The following is a 22999-nucleotide window of genomic DNA, read 5'->3' on the forward strand; positions in this document are numbered from 1 at the left end:
ACATACATACATACATACATACATACATACATACATACATACATACATACATACATACATACATACATACATACATACATACATACATACATACATACATACATACATACATACATACATACATACATACATACATACATACATACATACATACATACATACATACATACATACATACATACATACATACATACATACATACATACATACATACATACATACATACATACATACATACATACATACATACATACATACATACATACATACATACATACATACATACATACATACATACATACATACATACATACATACATACATACATACATACATACATACATACATACATACATACATACATACATACATACATACATACATACATACATACATACATACATACATACATACATACATACATACATACATACATACATACATACATACATACATACATACATACATACATACATACATACATACATACATACATACATACATACATACATACATACATACATACATACATACATACATACATACATACATACATACATACATACATACATACATACATACATACATACATACATACATACATACATACATACATACATACATACATACATACATACATACATACATACATACATACATACATACATACATACATACATACATACATACATACATACATACATACATACATACATACATACATACATACATACATACATACATACATACATACATACATACATACATACATACATACATACATACATACATACATACATACATACATACATACATACATACATACATACATACATACATACATACATACATACATACATACATACATACATACATACATACATACATACATACATACATACATACATACATACATACATACATACATACATACATACATACATACATACATACATACATACATACATACATACATACATACATACATACATACATACATACATACATACATACATACATACATACATACATACATACATACATACATACATACATACATACATACATACATACATACATACATACATACATACATACATACATACATACATACATACATACATACATACATACATACATACATACATACATACATACATACATACATACATACATACATACATACATACATACATACATACATACATACATACATACATACATACATACATACATACATACATACATACATACATACATACATACATACATACATACATACATACATACATACATACATACATACATACATACATACATACATACATACATACATACATACATACATACATACATACATACATACATACATACATACATACATACATACATACATACATACATACATACATACATACATACATACATACATACATACATACATACATACATACATACATACATACATACATACATACATACATACATACATACATACATACATACATACATACATACATACATACATACATACATACATACATACATACATACATACATACATACATACATACATACATACATACATACATACATACATACATACATACATACATACATACATACATACATACATACATACATACATACATACATACATACATACATACATACATACATACATACATACATACATACATACATACATACATACATACATACATACATACATACATACATACATACATACATACATACATACATACATACATACATACATACATACATACATACATACATACATACATACATACATACATACATACATACATACATACATACATACATACATACATACATACATACATACATACATACATACATACATACATACATACATACATACATACATACATACATACATACATACATACATACATACATACATACATACATACATACATACATACATACATACATACATACATACATACATACATACATACATACATACATACATACATACATACATACATACATACATACATACATACATACATACATACATACATACATACATACATACATACATACATACATACATACATACATACATACATACATACATACATACATACATACATACATACATACATACATACATACATACATACATACATACATACATACATACATACATACATACATACATACATACATACATACATACATACATACATACATACATACATACATACATACATACATACATACATACATACATACATACATACATACATACATACATACATACATACATACATACATACATACATACATACATACATACATACATACATACATACATACATACATACATACATACATACATACATACATACATACATACATACATACATACATACATACATACATACATACATACATACATACATACATACATACATACATACATACATACATACATACATACATACATACATACATACATACATACATACATACATACATACATACATACATACATACATACATACATACATACATACATACATACATACATACATACATACATACATACATACATACATACATACATACATACATACATACATACATACATACATACATACATACATACATACATACATACATACATACATACATACATACATACATACATACATACATACATACATACATACATACATACATACATACATACATACATACATACATACATACATACATACATACATACATACATACATACATACATACATACATACATACATACATACATACATACATACATACATACATACATACATACATACATACATACATACATACATACATACATACATACATACATACATACATACATACATACATACATACATACATACATACATACATACATACATACATACATACATACATACATACATACATACATACATACATACATACATACATACATACATACATACATACATACATACATACATACATACATACATACATACATACATACATACATACATACATACATACATACATACATACATACATACATACATACATACATACATACATACATACATACATACATACATACATACATACATACATACATACATACATACATACATACATACATACATACATACATACATACATACATACATACATACATACATACATACATACATACATACATACATACATACATACATACATACATACATACATACATACATACATACATACATACATACATACATACATACATACATACATACATACATACATACATACATACATACATACATACATACATACATACATACATACATACATACATACATACATACATACATACATACATACATACATACATACATACATACATACATACATACATACATACATACATACATACATACATACATACATACATACATACATACATACATACATACATACATACATACATACATACATACATACATACATACATACATACATACATACATACATACATACATACATACATACATACATACATACATACATACATACATACATACATACATACATACATACATACATACATACATACATACATACATACATACATACATACATACATACATACATACATACATACATACATACATACATACATACATACATACATACATACATACATACATACATACATACATACATACATACATACATACATACATACATACATACATACATACATACATACATACATACATACATACATACATACATACATACATACATACATACATACATACATACATACATACATACATACATACATACATACATACATACATACATACATACATACATACATACATACATACATACATACATACATACATACATACATACATACATACATACATACATACATACATACATACATACATACATACATACATACATACATACATACATACATACATACATACATACATACATACATACATACATACATACATACATACATACATACATACATACATACATACATACATACATACATACATACATACATACATACATACATACATACATACATACATACATACATACATACATACATACATACATACATACATACATACATACATACATACATACATACATACATACATACATACATACATACATACATACATACATACATACATACATACATACATACATACATACATACATACATACATACATACATACATACATACATACATACATACATACATACATACATACATACATACATACATACATACATACATACATACATACATACATACATACATACATACATACATACATACATACATACATACATACATACATACATACATACATACATACATACATACATACATACATACATACATACATACATACATACATACATACATACATACATACATACATACATACATACATACATACATACATACATACATACATACATACATACATACATACATACATACATACATACATACATACATACATACATACATACATACATACATACATACATACATACATACATACATACATACATACATACATACATACATACATACATACATACATACATACATACATACATACATACATACATACATACATACATACATACATACATACATACATACATACATACATACATACATACATACATACATACATACATACATACATACATACATACATACATACATACATACATACATACATACATACATACATACATACATACATACATACATACATACATACATACATACATACATACATACATACATACATACATACATACATACATACATACATACATACATACATACATACATACATACATACATACATACATACATACATACATACATACATACATACATACATACATACATACATACATACATACATACATACATACATACATACATACATACATACATACATACATACATACATACATACATACATACATACATACATACATACATACATACATACATACATACATACATACATACATACATACATACATACATACATACATACATACATACATACATACATACATACATACATACATACATACATACATACATACATACATACATACATACATACATACATACATACATACATACATACATACATACATACATACATACATACATACATACATACATACATACATACATACATACATACATACATACATACATACATACATACATACATACATACATACATACATACATACATACATACATACATACATACATACATACATACATACATACATACATACATACATACATACATACATACATACATACATACATACATACATACATACATACATACATACATACATACATACATACATACATACATACATACATACATACATACATACATACATACATACATACATACATACATACATACATACATACATACATACATACATACATACATACATACATACATACATACATACATACATACATACATACATACATACATACATACATACATACATACATACATACATACATACATACATACATACATACATACATACATACATACATACATACATACATACATACATACATACATACATACATACATACATACATACATACATACATACATACATACATACATACATACATACATACATACATACATACATACATACATACATACATACATACATACATACATACATACATACATACATACATACATACATACATACATACATACATACATACATACATACATACATACATACATACATACATACATACATACATGTGGTAGTTATATTTTTATAATAATAATGATAATTTTATTAAGAAAATCGGAAACAAAATTTTATTTGAATTTTAAGTTTATGTGAAAATCAATAATTAAAATTTTTATATTTTATATTCTAACATAAACATTTTTCAAATTTAAAACTCAATGAAAACTTAAAAATTAAATTATTTATAAAGTATATTAAGTACAAAGTATATAAATTATAAAGTATCCACACTACTCCCCCTCCGAAAAAATGTCGATGCCCAATAAATTAAAAGTAACATGTTTAGATTTACGTGTTGTATTAATAAGTAGAGTCATTTAAATTATTCTCTGTGATAGCTGGTTTCAGCCGATCTATAGGTACAGATATGATTTGTCCATCTTTCTCAATTCTAAAACATTTTTTATTCTTTTCTATTACTCTGTATGGACCCTCATACGGTTGCTGTAATGATCTTTTGTTTATTACACGTAGAAAAACAAATTTACAACTCTGCAAATCCTTAGGAATAAAAAAACCTGATTCAGAATCTGTGTGATGAATAATATTTGATCTAACATTTTTAAAATGTTCTTTTAACTTAAACAAGGTATCAGAAGCATCAAATTGGTTTTCATGAACAACTATTTCTCCCGGTAGACGAATATTTTGTCCGTATGTCATTTCAGCTGGAGTTGCTTTTAAATCATCCTTAAAAATAGAACGTAATCCCAATAGGGCTATTGGAAGTTCATCATGCCATCTTGAAGAATAATTTTTCGCCATTAATGTAGCCTTAATTTGTCTATGAAACCGTTCGATAATACCATTAGCTTGAGGATGATATGTAGAAGTTGTAATGTTCTGACTACCTAAAAATTTTGACAATTCCGAAAACATATGTGATGTAAATTGACTACCTTGATCTGTAGTTATTTTTAATGGTACGCCAAATCTAGAAACATAGTTCCTCACAATAGTATCCACTACAGTTTTTCTATTTATATCTCTTAACGGGTAAGCTTCAGGCCAGCGTGTATGACGATCTATTAAAGTAAGTAAATACCTATATCCGTTAGATGGAGGCAGTGGACCTACAATATCTAAATGTATATGTTCGAAACGTCCTTTTGGTATTGGTATTGCAATTACCGGAGATTTTGTATGTTTATGAACTTTTGATCGTTGACAATCTATGCACTCTTTAGACCATTCATTTATTTGTTTACTCATACCAGGCCAAAAGTATTTTTGTGTTATCAAACGCTTAGTTGAACGAGTACCTGGGTGTGAAATACTATGTAATTTTGTAAACACAAGTTTCCTCATGTTTAAAGGTACGTAAGGCCTAGTATTATTGTGCGACAACTCACACCAAATTCCTGCATTAATGAGTGGTATATGTATTAGTTTCAAATTACTAGAGTTACTTTTATTTTCTGTTAGCCTTGCTATTTCTGAATCGTTTTGTTGCTCCTGAAGTAATTTGTTCAAATTTAACTCACTTTCCGCTAAAACATCAATATCAAAAGGTCTAGAAAGGCTATCAGCTACCACGTTCGACTCGCCACGGATATATCGAATATCTGTGGTAAATTGGGAAATGTACTCTAAATGTCTAGTTTGCCTTGGACTTCTTTCAGTCTTTGAGTTCATAACAAAACTTAGAGGTTTATGATCTGTATAAACTACAAAAATACGACCTTCTAATAAGTATCTAAAGTGCTTAATACTTAAATATATAGCTAGTAATTCGCGATCAAATGTACTATACTTTGTTTCTGCCGTAGTAAGTTTTCTTGAGAAAAATGCCAAGGGTTCAACCTTACCATTAAAAACTTGTTGTAAAACACCACCCACAGCAACATTTGAAGCGTCAACAGTTAATGTTAAATTTGCAAATTTATTGTAATGATTTAGTAGAACACGAGACGCAAAACTATTTTTAATTTCATCAAATGTATTGATATCACTATCGTTCCATATTAAATCTTTACGTCTTTTTTTAAAGGCATCGTTCATTAATTCATGTAAGATCGCGGTTTTATGCGCTAAATTGGGTATATAACGGTGGTAGTAATTTACCATACCCACGAATTTTTGCATCTGTTTAACCGATAGTGGACGCTCAAACTGCCTTATAGCTGTAACCTTTTCTTCTGATGGTTGAATACCCTTTTCGGATATATTGTGACTCAAAAAGTTTATATTATCTACTCCGAAAGTACATTTACCCGGTTTTATGTTTAATCCGTATTCATCTAATCGTTGAAATACTGTTCTCAAATGTTCGTAATGCTCCTCTTCACTTTCACTAGCTATTAGAACGTCATCGATATAAGTGAAAACAAAATTTAATCCACGAAATACTTCATTTATAAAGCGTTGGAATGTTTGAGCTGAATTTCTTAAACCGAATGGCATTCGTAAAAATTCGAACATTCCAAATGGTGTAGTTATTGCAGTTTTGTAAATATCTTCCTTTGCCATTGGTATCTGATGATAAGCCCTGATTAAATCTAATTTCGAAAAGATTTTCTTATTTCGCATATTCATATTTAAGTCATGAATATGTGGTAACGGATAGCGGTCCGGAACTGTCACAGCATTAAGTCTTCTAAAATCACCACAAGGTCGCCAATCGTTGGGATCTTTCTTTGGGACAAGATGAAGTGCTGAAGAAACAGAAGAGTTTGATGGTCTGCAAATTCCTGCTTTGACTAAAAATTCAAATTCCGTCTTAGCTACTTTATATTTTATGGGATCTAACCTTCGAGGTTTAGTAAATGGAAGGCGACCTTCGGTATTCAATCTATGGACCGTTGAATGTTTCACAGATTTAGTGTAATCTGGTTCCGCAGTTAATGTGGGAAACTCTTTTAATAATTGAATGTATTTATTATCAACGGCAAATAATTTAGGTAATGATATATTACATGTGGATGATATTGCATTTACCTTTAAATTCGTAAGGGAATCTAATAATCTTTTGTGTTTTACATCAATTAAAAGACCGTATTTACTAAGAAAATCTGCACCGATTATAGGTTTCGAAATGTTGGCAATAAGAAATATAAAAGGAAATTCTCGTCGTAAGCCTAAATCTATAGTAAGAAGTTTTTTTCCATACGTAGAAATATTAGAGCCGTTAGCTGCGGTTAAAACAATGTCAGATAATTTGTTGCTATTTTGGAATTTAGTAGAAGGTAAAACTGAAACTTCTGCTCCACTATCTATTAGAAAATTTAATTTATTGATCTTATCAAAAACAAAAAGGCGACGAGACATTGAGTTTACATCACCATTGTTTGTCGCCTCAACAATGGGAGATATTAGTTTGACGAATTTTTATTATAAGAACAGGGTTGTTCGCAACGAATAGCTTTATCCCCAAATCGGTAGTGAAATCTACAAAGCCAATCTCTGCTAGTAGAACGAACTCTTGAACGTGAATTTCTCCTATACCTATTTCGATAAAAAGAACGTGATTGCCTGTCATTTAACTCCTTTTTAATAGAGTTGACTTCAACGCATAGTTTAGTCATATTTTCACACAAAGATTTCGTCAAATTTTCGACTACATGTTCAATGTTTGTTGGGTTGTGTTCTTTAATATTGGCCACTTCGCCATTAAACATAACTTCCCATATCTTATCTGCTAATTGTATCATTTCTGAAATGTCGTTATGATTGGATCCCGTTAAAGCTACATTAAGACTTTTTGGGAGTTTCCTCAACCATAATTTCTTCAAGATATCTGGACTAAAACTATTTCCAGCTAATAGAGACAATGATCGATAAAATTCGGATGGTTTTCTGTTACCCATTTCACTGTCGGACAAAATTTTCTCTAACCGGGAAGTTTCGCTCAGTGAATGTCGTTCTACTAATACCTTTTTTAGATTATTGTAAAGATTATTAGGTGGTGGATTCTGAATGATATCTAGAACAGTTATTATTACTTCTTGTGGAAGTGCTGTAATAATATGTTCATATTTTGTCTTATCTATAGATATGCCCTTGGTTGTAAATTGCATCTCTGCATGAATAAACCACGCGTCAGGACAATTTGTCCAAAACTGAGGAAGTTTAACTGAAGTAGCACACAGATCGTAATTTGATTGTGGAAGACAACTGGCTAAAGGAGGGTTCTGTGTTTGAGGAGTTTGTATTTGTTGTGTGGTGTTAGGATTTGTGCTATCATTTGAAACCTGTTGTATACTACTACTGTTTTGAGTTTGGGAAGTATTGCGCGATGGTGAATGAATTGGCAACATTATTCGGCAGAAGAGTTAACAATGATATTAAAAATAATATAAACAAACCAATTAACAAAATAACAAACAACTAAATGTTTAACAAAATTAACAAATAAATAAACGTTATTTTTAATATATACCAGTGACAGTTTATTTTAGATAAATCTTTCTTTTCTTTTATTATCCTTCCTTAATAGTAAATTTTGAGTATCATCCTCTTCTCGTAATTTACTGTTCATAAATTGTTGATAGTTCGTATATACATATATGTAGCTTGAAATCAAAGAATATTGCTCAATATTGATAAACTTGCCCAATAATTATTATAAGTGCTTTGCATATATTTTGAAACAATATTTGAAATTGGTATTTTAAAAATCTTGAGTATTGAATTTCTTCTCGTAACTGGTCAACATTTGCGATTAAAAGTTATATCTTGCATATTGAATTTCTTATCGTAACTGGTCAAAATTTGCATTTAAAAGTTATATGGTTTAAATATATTCTCCTGGCAGGATCGCCAATATGTGGTAGTTATATTTTTATAATAATAATGATAATTTTATTAAGAAAATCGGAAACAAAATTTTATTTGAATTTTAAGTTTATGTGAAAATCAATAATTAAAATTTTTATATTTTATATTCTAACATAAACATTTTTAAAATTTAAAACTCAATGAAAACTTAAAAATTAAATTATTTATAAAGTATATTAAGTACAAAGTATATAAATTATAAAGTATCCACAAATATTGTTACACACAAGATTTTCTATAGAAAATATTGTTACACACAAGATTTTCTATAGAAAATATTGTTACACACAAGATTTTCTATAGAAAATATTGTTACACACAAGATTTTCTATAGAAAATATTGTTACACACAAGATTTTCTATAGAAAATATTGTTACACACAAGATTTTCTATAGAAAATATTGTTACACACAAGATTTTCTATAGAAAATATTGTTACACACAAGATTTTCTATAGAAAATATTGTTACACACAAGATTTTCTATAGAAAATATTGTTACACACAAGATTTTCTATAGAAAATATTGTTACACACAAGATTTTCTATAGAAAATATTGTTACACACAAGATTTTCTATAGAAAATATTGTTACATACAAGATTTTCTATAGAAAATATTGTTACACACAAGATTTTCTATAGAAAATATTGTTACACACAAGATTTTCTATAGAAAATATTGTTACACACAAGATTTTCTATAGAAAATATTGTTACACACAAGATTTTCTATAGAAAATATTGTTACACACAAGATTTTCTATAGAAAATATTGTTACACACAAGATTTTCTATAGAAAATATTGTTACACACAAGATTTTCTATAGAAAATATTGTTACACACAAGATTTTCTATAGAAAATATTGTTACACACAAGATTTTCTATAGAAAATACTGTTACACACAAGATTTTCTATAGAAAATATTGTTACACACAAGATTTTCTATAGAAAATATTGTTACACACAAGATTTTCTATAGAAAATATTGTTACACACAAGATTTTCTATAGAAAATATTGTTACACACAAGATTTTCTATAGAAAATATTGTTACACACAAGATTTTCTATAGAAAATATTGTTACACACAAGATTTTCTATAGAAAATATTGTTACACACAAGATTTTCTATAGAAAATATTGTTACACACAAGATTTTCTATAGAAAATATTGTGTGTAACAATATTTTCTATAGAAAATATTGTTACACACAAGATTTTCTATAGAAAATATTGTTACACACAAGATTTTCTATAGAAAATATTGTTACACACAAGATTTTCTATAGAAAATATTGTTACACACAAGATTTTCTATAGAAAATATTGTTACACACAAGATTTTCTATAGAAAATATTGTTACACACAAGATTTTCTATAGAAAATATTGTTACACACAAGATTTTCTATAGAAAATATTGTTACACACAAGATTTTCTATAGAAAATATTGTTACACACAAGATTTTCTATAGAAAATATTGTTCCACACAAGATTTTCTATAGAAAATATTGTTCCACACAAGATTTTCTATAGAAAATATTGTTCCACACAAGATTTTCTATAGAAAATATTGTTCCACACAAGATTTTTTATAGAAAATATTGTTCCACACAAGATTTTCTATAGAAAATATTGTTCCATACAAGATTTTCTATAGAAAATATTGTTCCATACAAGATTTTCTATAGAAAATATTGTTCCATACAAGATTTTCTATAGAAAATATTGTTCCACACAAGATTTTCTATAGAAAATATTGTTCCACACAAGATTTTCTATAGAAAATATTGTTCCACACAAGATTTTCTATAGAAAATATTGTTCCACACAAGATTTTCTATAGAAAATATTGTTCCACACAAGATTTTCTATAGAAAATATTGTTCCACACAAGATTTTCTATAGAAAATATTGTTCCACACAAGATTTTCTATAGAAAATATTGTTCCACACAAGATTTTCTATAGAAAATATTGTTCCACACAAGATTTTCTATAGAAAATATTGTTCCACACAAGATTTTCTATAGAAAATATTGTTCCACACAAGATTTTCTATAGAAAATATTGTTCCACACAAGATTTTCTATAGAAAATATTGTTCCACACAAGATTTTCTATAGAAAATATTGTTCCACACAAGATTTTCTATAGAAAATATTGTTCCACACAAGATTTTCTATAGAAAATATTGTTCCACACAAGATTTTCTATAGAAAATATTGTTCCACACAAGATTTTCTATAGAAAATATTGTTCCACACAAGAATTTCTATAGAAAATATTGTTCCACACAAGATTTTCTATAGAAAATATTGTTCCACACAAGATTTTCTATAGAAAATATTGTTCCACACAAGATTTTCTATAGAAAATATTGTTCCACACAAGATTTTCTATAGAAAATATTGTTCCACACAAGATTTTCTATAGCAAATATTGTTCCACACAAGATTTTCTATAGAAAATATTGTTCCACACAAGATTTTCTATAGAAAATATTGTTCCACACAAGATTTTCTATAGAAAATATTGTTCCACACAAGATTTTCTATAGAAAATATTGTTCCACACAAGATTTTCTATAGAAAATATTGTTCCACACAAGATTTTCTATAGAAAATATTGTTCCACACAAGATTTTCTATAGAAAATATTGTTCCACACAAGATTTTCTATAGAAAATATTGTTCCACACAAGATTTTCTATAGAAAATATTGTTCCACACAAGATTTTCTATAGAAAATATTGTTCCACACAAGATTTTCTATAGAAAATATTGTTCCACACAAGATTTTCTATAGAAAATATTGTTCCAAAATATTGTTCCACACAAGATTTTCTGTAGAAAATATTGTTCCACACAAGATTTTCTATAGAAAATATTGTTCCACACAAGATTTTCTATAGAAAATATTGTTCCACACAAGATTTTCTATAGAAAGTATTGTTCCACACAAAATTTTCTATAGAAAGTATTGTTCCACACAAGATTTTCTATAGAAAATATTGTTCCACACAAGATTTTCTAGAGAAAATATTGTTCCACACAAGATTTTCTAGAGAAAATATTGTTCCACACAAGATTTTCTAGAGAAAATATTGTTCCACACATGATTTTCTAGAGAAAATATTGTTCCACACAAGATTTTCTATAGAAAATATTGTTCCACACAAGATTTTCTAGAGAAAATATTGTTCCACACAAGATTTTCTAGAGAAAATATTGTTCCACACAAGATTTTCTAGAGAAAATATTGCTCCACACAAGATTTTCTATAGAAAATATTGTTCCACACAAGATTTTCTATAGAAAATATTGTTCCACACAAGATTTTCTATAGAAAATATTGTTCCACACAAGATTTTCTATAGAAAATATTGTTCCACACAAGATTTTCTATAGAAAATATTGTTCCACACAAGATTTTCTATAGAAAATATTGTTCCACACAAGATTTTCTATAGAAAATATTGTTCCACACAAGATTTTCTATAGAAAATATTGTTCCACACAAGATTTTCTATAGAAAATATTGTTCCACACAAGATTTTCTATAGAAAATATTGTTCCACACAAGATTTTCTATAGAAAATATTGTTCCACACAAGATTTTCTATAGAAAATATTGTTCCACACAAGATTTTCTATAGAAAATATTGTTCCACACAAGATTTTCTATAGAAAATATTGTTCCACACAAGATTTTCTATAGAAAATATTGTTCCACACAAGATTTTCTATAGAAAATATTGTTCCACACAAGATTTTCTATAGAAAATATTGTTCCACACAAGATTTTCTATAGAAAATATTGTTCCACACTAGATTTTCTATAGAAAATATTGTTCCACACAAGATTTTCTATAAAAAGTATTGTTCCACACAAGATTTTCTATAGAAAATATTGTTCCACACAAGATTTTCTATAGAAAATATTGTTCCACACAAGATTTTCTATAGAAAGTATTGTTCCACTCAAGATTTTCTATAGAAAGTATTGTTCCTCACAAGATTTTCTATAGAAAATATTGTTCCACACAAGATTTTCTATAGAAAGTATTGTTCCACACAAGATTTTCTATAGAAAGTATTGTTCCACACAAGATTTTCTATAGAAAGTATTGTTCCACACAAGATTTTCTATAGAAAGTATTGTTCCACACAAGATTTTCTATAGAAAGTATTGTTCCACACAAGATTTTCTATAGAAAGTATTGTTCCACACAAGATTTTCTATAGAAAGTATTGTTCCACACAAGATTTTCTATAGAAAGTATTGTTCCACACAAGATTTTCTATAGAAAGTATTGTTCCACACAAGATTTTCTATAGAAAGTATTGTTCCACACAAGATTTTCTATAGAAAATATTGTTCCACACAAGATTTTCTATAGAAAATATTGTTCCACACAAGATTTTCTATAGCAAATATTGTTCCACACAAGATTTTCTATAGAAAATATTGTTCCACACAAGATTTTCTATAGAAAGTATTGTTCCACACAAGATTTTCTATAGAAAGTATTGTTCCACACAAGATTTTCTATAGAAAGTATTGTTCCACACAAGATTTTCTATAGAAAGTATTGTTCCACACAAGATTTTCTATAGAAAATATTGTTCCACACAAGATTTTCTATAGAAAATATTGTTCCACACAAGATTTTCTATAGAAAATATTGTTCCACACAAGATTTTCTATAGAAAATATTGTTCCACACAAGATTTTCTATAGAAAATATTGTTCCACACAAGATTTTCTATAGAAAATATTGTTCCACACAAGATTTTCTATTTTAATATTGTTCCACACAAGATTTTCTATAGAAAATATTGTTCCACACAAGATTTTCTATAGAAAATATTGTTCCACACAAGATTTTCTAGAGAAAATATTGTTCCAATCAAGATTTTCTAGAGAAAATATTGTTCCACACAAGATTTTCTAGAGAAAATATTGTTCCACACAAGATTTTCTAGAGAAAATATTGTTCCACACAAGATTTTCTAGAGAAAATATTGTTCCACACAAGATTTTCTAGAGAAAATATTGTTCCACACAAGATTTTCTAGAGAAAATATTGTTCCACACAAGATTTTCTAGAGAAAATATTGTTCCATCTTCTTGTGTGGAACAAGATTTTCTATAGAAAATCATGTGTGGAACAATATTTTCTATAGAAACTCATGTGTGGAACAAGATTTTCTATAGAAAATCTTGTGTGGAACAATATTTTCTATAATCTTGTTCCACACAAGATTTTCTATAGAAAATATTGTTCCACACAAGAAATCTTGTTCCACACAAGATTTTCTATAGAAAATTTTGTTCCACACAAGATTTTCTATAGAAAATATTGTTCCACACAAGATTTTCTATAGAAAATATTGTTCCACACAAGATTTATAGAAAATATTGTTCCACACAAGATTTTCTATAGAAAATATTGTTCCACACAAGATTTTCTATAGAAAATATTGTTCCACACAAGATTTTCTATAGAAAATATTGTTCCACACAAGATTTTCTATAGAAAATATTGTTCCACACAAAATTTTCTATAGAAAATATTGTTCCACACAAAATTTTCTATAGAAAATATTGTTCCACATAAGATTTTCTATAGAAAATATTGTTCCACACAAGATTTTCTATAGAAGATATTGTTCCACACAAGATTTTCTATAGAAAATATTGTTCCACACAAGATTTTCTATAGAAAATATTGTTCCACACAAGATTTTCTATAGAAAATATTGTTCCACACAAGATTTTCCTATAGAAAATATGGTTCCACACAAGATATTCTATAGAAAATATTGTTCCACACACGATTTTCTATAGAAAATATTGTTCCACACAAGATTTTCTATAGAAAATATTGTTCCACACAAGATTTTCTATAGAAAATATTGTTCCACACAAGATTTTCTATAGAAAATATTGTTCCAACACAAGATTTTCTATAGAAAATATTGTTCCACACAAGATTTTCTATAGAAAATATTGTTCCACACAAGATTTTCTATAGAAAATATTGTTCCACACAAGATTTTCTATAGAAAATATTGTTCCACACAAGATTTTCTATAGAAAATATTGTTCTATAGAAAATCTTGTGTGGAACAATATTTTCTATAGAAAATCTTGTGTGTAATAATATTTTCTATAGAAAATCTTGTGTGTAACAATATTTTCTATAGAAAATCTTGTGTGTAACAATATTTTCTATAGAAAATCTTGTGTGTAACAATATTTTCTATAGAAAATCTTGTGTGTAACAATATTTTCTATAGAAAATCTTGTGTGGAACAAGATTTTCTATAGAAAATCATGTGTGGAACAAGATTTTCTATAGAAAATCATGTGTGGAACAAGATTTTCTATAGAAAATCATGTGTGGAACAAGATTTTCTATAGAAAATCTTGTGTGGAACAAAATTTCTATAGAAAATCTTGTGTGGAACAATATTTTCTATAGAAAATCTTGTGTGGAACAATATTTTCTATAGAAAATCTTGTGTGGAACAATATTTTCTATAGAAAATCTTGAGTGGAACAATATTGTCTATAGAAAATCTTGTGTGGAACAATATTTTCTATAGAAAATCTTGTGTGGAACAATATTTTCTATAGAAAATCTTGTGTGGAACAATATTTTCTATAGAAAATCTTGTGTGGAACAATATTTTCTATAGAAAATCTTGTGTGGAAAATATGGTTCCAAATGGTTTCTATAGAAAATATTGTTCCACACAAGATTTTCTATAGAAAATATTGTTCCACACAAGATTTTCTATAGAAAATATTATTCCACACAAGATTTTCTATAGAAAATATTGTTCTACACAAGATTTTCTATAGAAAATATTGTTCACACAAGATTTTCTATAGAAAATATTGTTCCACACAAGATTTTCTATAGAAAATATTGTTCCACACAAGATTTTCTATAGAAAATATTGTTCCACACAAGATTTTCTATAGAAAATATTGTTCCACACAAGATTTTCTATAGAAAATATTGTTCCACACATGATTTTCTATAGAAAATATTGTTCCACACATGATTTTCTATAGAAAATCTTGTTCCACACAAGATTTTCTATAGAAAATATTGTTCCACACAAGATTTTCTATAGAAAATATTGTTCCACACAAGATTTTCTATAGAAAATATTGTTCCACACAAGATTTTCTATAGAAAATATTGTTACACACAAGATTTTCTATAGAAAATATTGTTACACACAAGATTTTCTATAGAAAATATTGTTACACACAAGATTTTCTATAGAAAATATTGTTACACACAAGATTTTCTATAGAAAATATTGTTACACACAAGATTTTCTATAGAAAATATTGTTACACACAAGATTTTCTATAGAAAATATTGTTACACACAAGATTTTCTATAGAAAATATTGTTACACACAAGATTTTCTATAGAAAATATTGTTACACACAAGATTTTCTATAGAAAATATTGTTACACACAAGATTTTCTATAGAAAATATTGTTACACACAAGATTTTCTATAGAAAATATTGTTACACACAAGATTTTCTATAGAAAATATTGTTACACACAAGATTTTCTATAGAAAATATTGTTACACACAAGATTTTCTATAGAAAATATTGTTACACACAAGATTTTCTATAGAAAATATTGTTACACACAAGATTTTCTATAGAAAATATTGTTACACACAAGATTTTCCAAAGAAAATATTGTTACACACAAGATTTTCTATAGAAAATATTGTTACACACAAGATTTTCTATAGAAAATATTGTTACACACAAGATTTTCTATAGAAAATATTGTTACACACAAGATTTTCTATAGAAAATATTGTTCCACACAAGATTTTTTATAGAAAATATTGTTCCACACAAGATTTTCTATAGAAAATATTGTTCCATACAAGATTTTCTATAGAAAATAGTGTTACACACAAGATTTTCTATAGAAAATATTGTTACACACAAGATTTTCTATAGAAAATATTGTTACACACAAGATTTTCTATAGAAAATATTGTTCCACACAAGATTTTCTATAGAAAATATTGTTACACACAAGATTTTCTATAGAAAATATTGTTACACACAAGATTTTCTATAGAAAATATTGTTACACACAAGATTTTCTATAGAAAATATTGTTACACACAAGATTTTCTATAGAAAATATTGTTCCACACAAGATTTTCTATAGAAAATATTGTTCCACACAAGATTTTCTATAGAAAATATTGTTCCACACAAGATTTTCTATAGAAAATATTGTTCCACACAAGATTTTCTATAGAAAATATTGTTCCACACAAGATTTTCTATAGAAAATATTGTTCCACACAAGATTTTCTATAGAAAATATTGTTCCACACAAGATTTTCTATAGAAAATATTGTTCCACACAAGATTTTCTATAGAAAATATTGTTCCACACAAGATTTTCTATAGAAAATATTGTTCCACACAAGATTTTCTATAGAAAATATTGTTCCACACAAGATTTTCTATAGAAAATATTGTTCCACACAAGATTTTCTATAGAAAATATTGTACCACACAAGATTTTCTATAGAAAATATTGTTCCACACAAGATTTTCTATAGAAAATATTGTTCCACACAAGATTTTCTATAGAAAATATTGTTCCACACAAGATTTTCTATAAAAAGTATTGTTCCACACAAGATTTTCTATAGAAAATATTGTTCCACACAAGATTTTCTATAGAAAATATTGTTCCACACAAGATTTTCTATAGAAAATATTGTTCCAAAATATTGTTCCACACAAGATTTTCTGTAGAAAATATTGTTCCACACAAGATTTTCTGTAGAAAATATTGTTCCACACAAGATTTTCTATAGAAAATATTGTTCCACACAAGATTTTCTATAGAAAATATTGTTCCACACAAGATTTTCTAGAGAAAATATTGCTCCACACAAGATTTTCTATAGAAAATATTGTTCCACACAAGATTTTCTAGAGAAAATATTGCTCCACACAAGATTTTCTAGAGAAAATATTGCTCCACACAAGATTTTCTATAGAAAATATTGTTCCACACAAGATTTTCTATAGAAAATATTGTTCCACACAAGATTTTCTATAGAAAATATTGTTCCACACAAGATTTTCTATAGAAAATATTGTTCCACACAAGATTTTCTATAGAAAATATTGTTCCACACAAGATTTTCTATAGAAAATATTGTTCCACACAAGATTTTCTATAGAAAATATTGTTCCACACAAGATTTTCTATAGAAAATATTGTTCCACACAAGATTTTCTATAGAAAATATTGTTCCACACAAGATTTTCTATAGAAAATATTGTTCCACACAAGATTTTCTATAGAAAATATTGTTCCACACAAGATTTTCTATAGAAAATATTGTTCCACACAAGATTTTCTATAGAAAATATTGTTCCACACAAGATTTTCTATAGAAAATATTGTTCCACACAAGATTTTCTATAGAAAATATTGTTCCACACAAGATTTTCTATAGAAAATATTGTTCCACACAAGATTTTCTGTAGAAAATATTGTTCCACACAAGATTTTCTATAGAAAATATTGTTCCACACAAGATTTTCTATAGAAAATATTGTTCCACACAAGATTTCCTATAGAAAATATTGTTCCACACAAGATTTTCTATAGAAAATATTGTTCCACACAAGATTTCCTATAGAAAATATTGTTCCACACAAGATTTTCTATAGAAAATATTGTTCCACACAAGATTTTCTATAGAAAATATTGTTCCACACAAGATTTTCTATAGAAAATATTGTTCCACACTAGATTTTCTATAGAAAATATTGTTCCACACAAGATTTTCTATAAAAAGTATTGTTCCACACAAGATTTTCTATAGAAAATATTGTTCCACACAAGATTTTCTATAGAAAATATTGTTCCACACAAGATTTTCTATAGAAAGTATTGTTCCATTCAAGATTTTCTATAGAAAGTATTGTTCCTGACAAGATTTTCTATAGAAAATATTGTTCAACACAAGATTTTCTATAGAAAGTATTGTTCCACACAAGATTTTCTATAGAAAGTATTGTTCCACACAAGATTTTCTATAGAAAGTATTGTTCCACACAAGATTTTCTATAGAAAGTATTGTTCCACACAAGATTTTCTATAGAAAGTATTGTTCCACACAAGATTTTCTATAGAAAGTATTGTTCCACACAAGATTTTCTATAGAAAGTATTGTTCCACACAAGATTTTCTATAGAAAGTATTGTTCCACACAAGATTTTCTATAGAAAGTATTGTTCCACACAAGATTTTCTATAGAAAGTATTGTTCCACACAAGATTTTCTATAGAAAATATTGTTCCACACAAGATTTTCTATAGAAAATATTGTTCCACACAAGATTTTCTATAGCAAATATTGTTCCACACAAGATTTTCTATAGAAAATATTGTTCCACACAAGATTTTCTATAGAAAGTATTGTTCCACACAAGATTTTCTATAGAAAGTATTGTTCCACACAAGATTTTCTATAGAAAGTATTGTTCCACACAAGATTTTCTATAGAAAGTATTGTTCCACACAAGATTTTCTATAGAAAATATTGTTCCACACAAGATTTTCTATAGAAAATATTGTTCCACACAAGATTTTCTATAGAAACTATTGTTCCACACAAGATTTTCTATAGAAAATATTGTTCCACACAAGATTTTCTATAGAAAATATTGTTCCACACAAGATTTTCTATAGAAAATATTGTTCCACACAAGATTTTCTATAGAAAATATTGTTCCACACAAGATTTTCTATAGAAAATATTGTTCCACACAAGATTTTCTATAGAAAATATTGTTCCACACAAGATTTTCTATAGAAAATATTGTTCCACACAAGATTTTCTATAGAAAATATTGTTCCACACAAGATTTTCTATAGAAAATATTGTTCCACACAAGATTTTCTATAGAAAATATTGTTCCACACAAGATTTTCTATAGAAAATATTGTTCCACACAAGATTTTCTATAGAAAATATTGTTCCACACAAGATTTTCTATTTTAATATTGTTCCACACAAGATTTTCTATAGAAAATATTGTTCCACACAAGATTTTCTAGAGAAAATATTGTTCCAATCAAGATTTTCTAGAGAAAATATTGTTCCACACAAGATTTTCTAGAGAAAATATTGTTCCACACAAGATTTTCTAGAGAAAATATTGTTCCACACAAGATTTTCTAGAGAAAATATTGTTCCACACAAGATTTTCTAGAGAAAATATTGTTCCATCTTCTTGTGTGGAACAAGATTTTCTATAGAAAATCATGTGTGGAACAATATTTTCTATAGAAAATCATGTGTGGAACAAGATTTTCTATAGAAAATCTTGTGTGGAACAATATTTTCTATAGAAAATCTTGTGTGGAACAATATTTTCTATAATCTTGTTCCACACAAGATTTTCTATAGAAAATATTGTTCCACACAAGAAATCTTGTTCCACACAAGATTTTCTATAGAAAATTTTGTTCCACACAAGATTTTCTATAGAAAATATTGTTCCACACAAGATTTTCTATAGAAAATATTGTTCCACACAAGATTTTCTATAGAAAATATTGTTCCACACAAGATTTTCTATAGAAAATATTGTTCCACACAAGATTTTCTATAGAAAATATTGTTCCACACAAGATTTTCTATAGAAAATATTGTTCCACACAAGATTTTCTATAGAAAATATTGTTCCACACAAGATTTTGTATAGAAAATATTGTTCCACACAAGATTTTCTATAGAAAATATTGTTCCACACAAGATTTTCTATAGAAAATATTGTTCCACATAAGATTTTCTATAGAAAGTATTGTTCCACACAAGATTTTCTATAGAAAGTATTGTTCCACACAAGATTTTCTATAGAAAGTATTGTTCCACACAAGATTTTCTATAGAAAGTATTGTTCCACACAAGATTTTCTATAGAAAGTATTGTTCCACACAAGATTTTCTATAGAAAGTATTGTTCCACACAAGATTTTCTATAGAAAGTATTGTTCCACACAAGATTTTCTATAGAAAGTATTGTTCCACACAAGATTTTCTATAGAAAGTATTGTTCCACACAAGATTTTCTATAGAAAATATTGTTCCACACAAGATTTTCTATAGAAAATATTGTTCCACACAAGATTTTCTATAGCAAATATTGTTCCACACAAGATTTTCTATAGAAAATATTGTTCCACACAAGATTTT

Source organism: Calliphora vicina, chromosome 2 (genome assembly GCF_958450345.1).
Source record: "Calliphora vicina chromosome 2, idCalVici1.1, whole genome shotgun sequence".
Taxonomy (NCBI): domain Eukaryota; kingdom Metazoa; phylum Arthropoda; class Insecta; order Diptera; family Calliphoridae; genus Calliphora; species Calliphora vicina.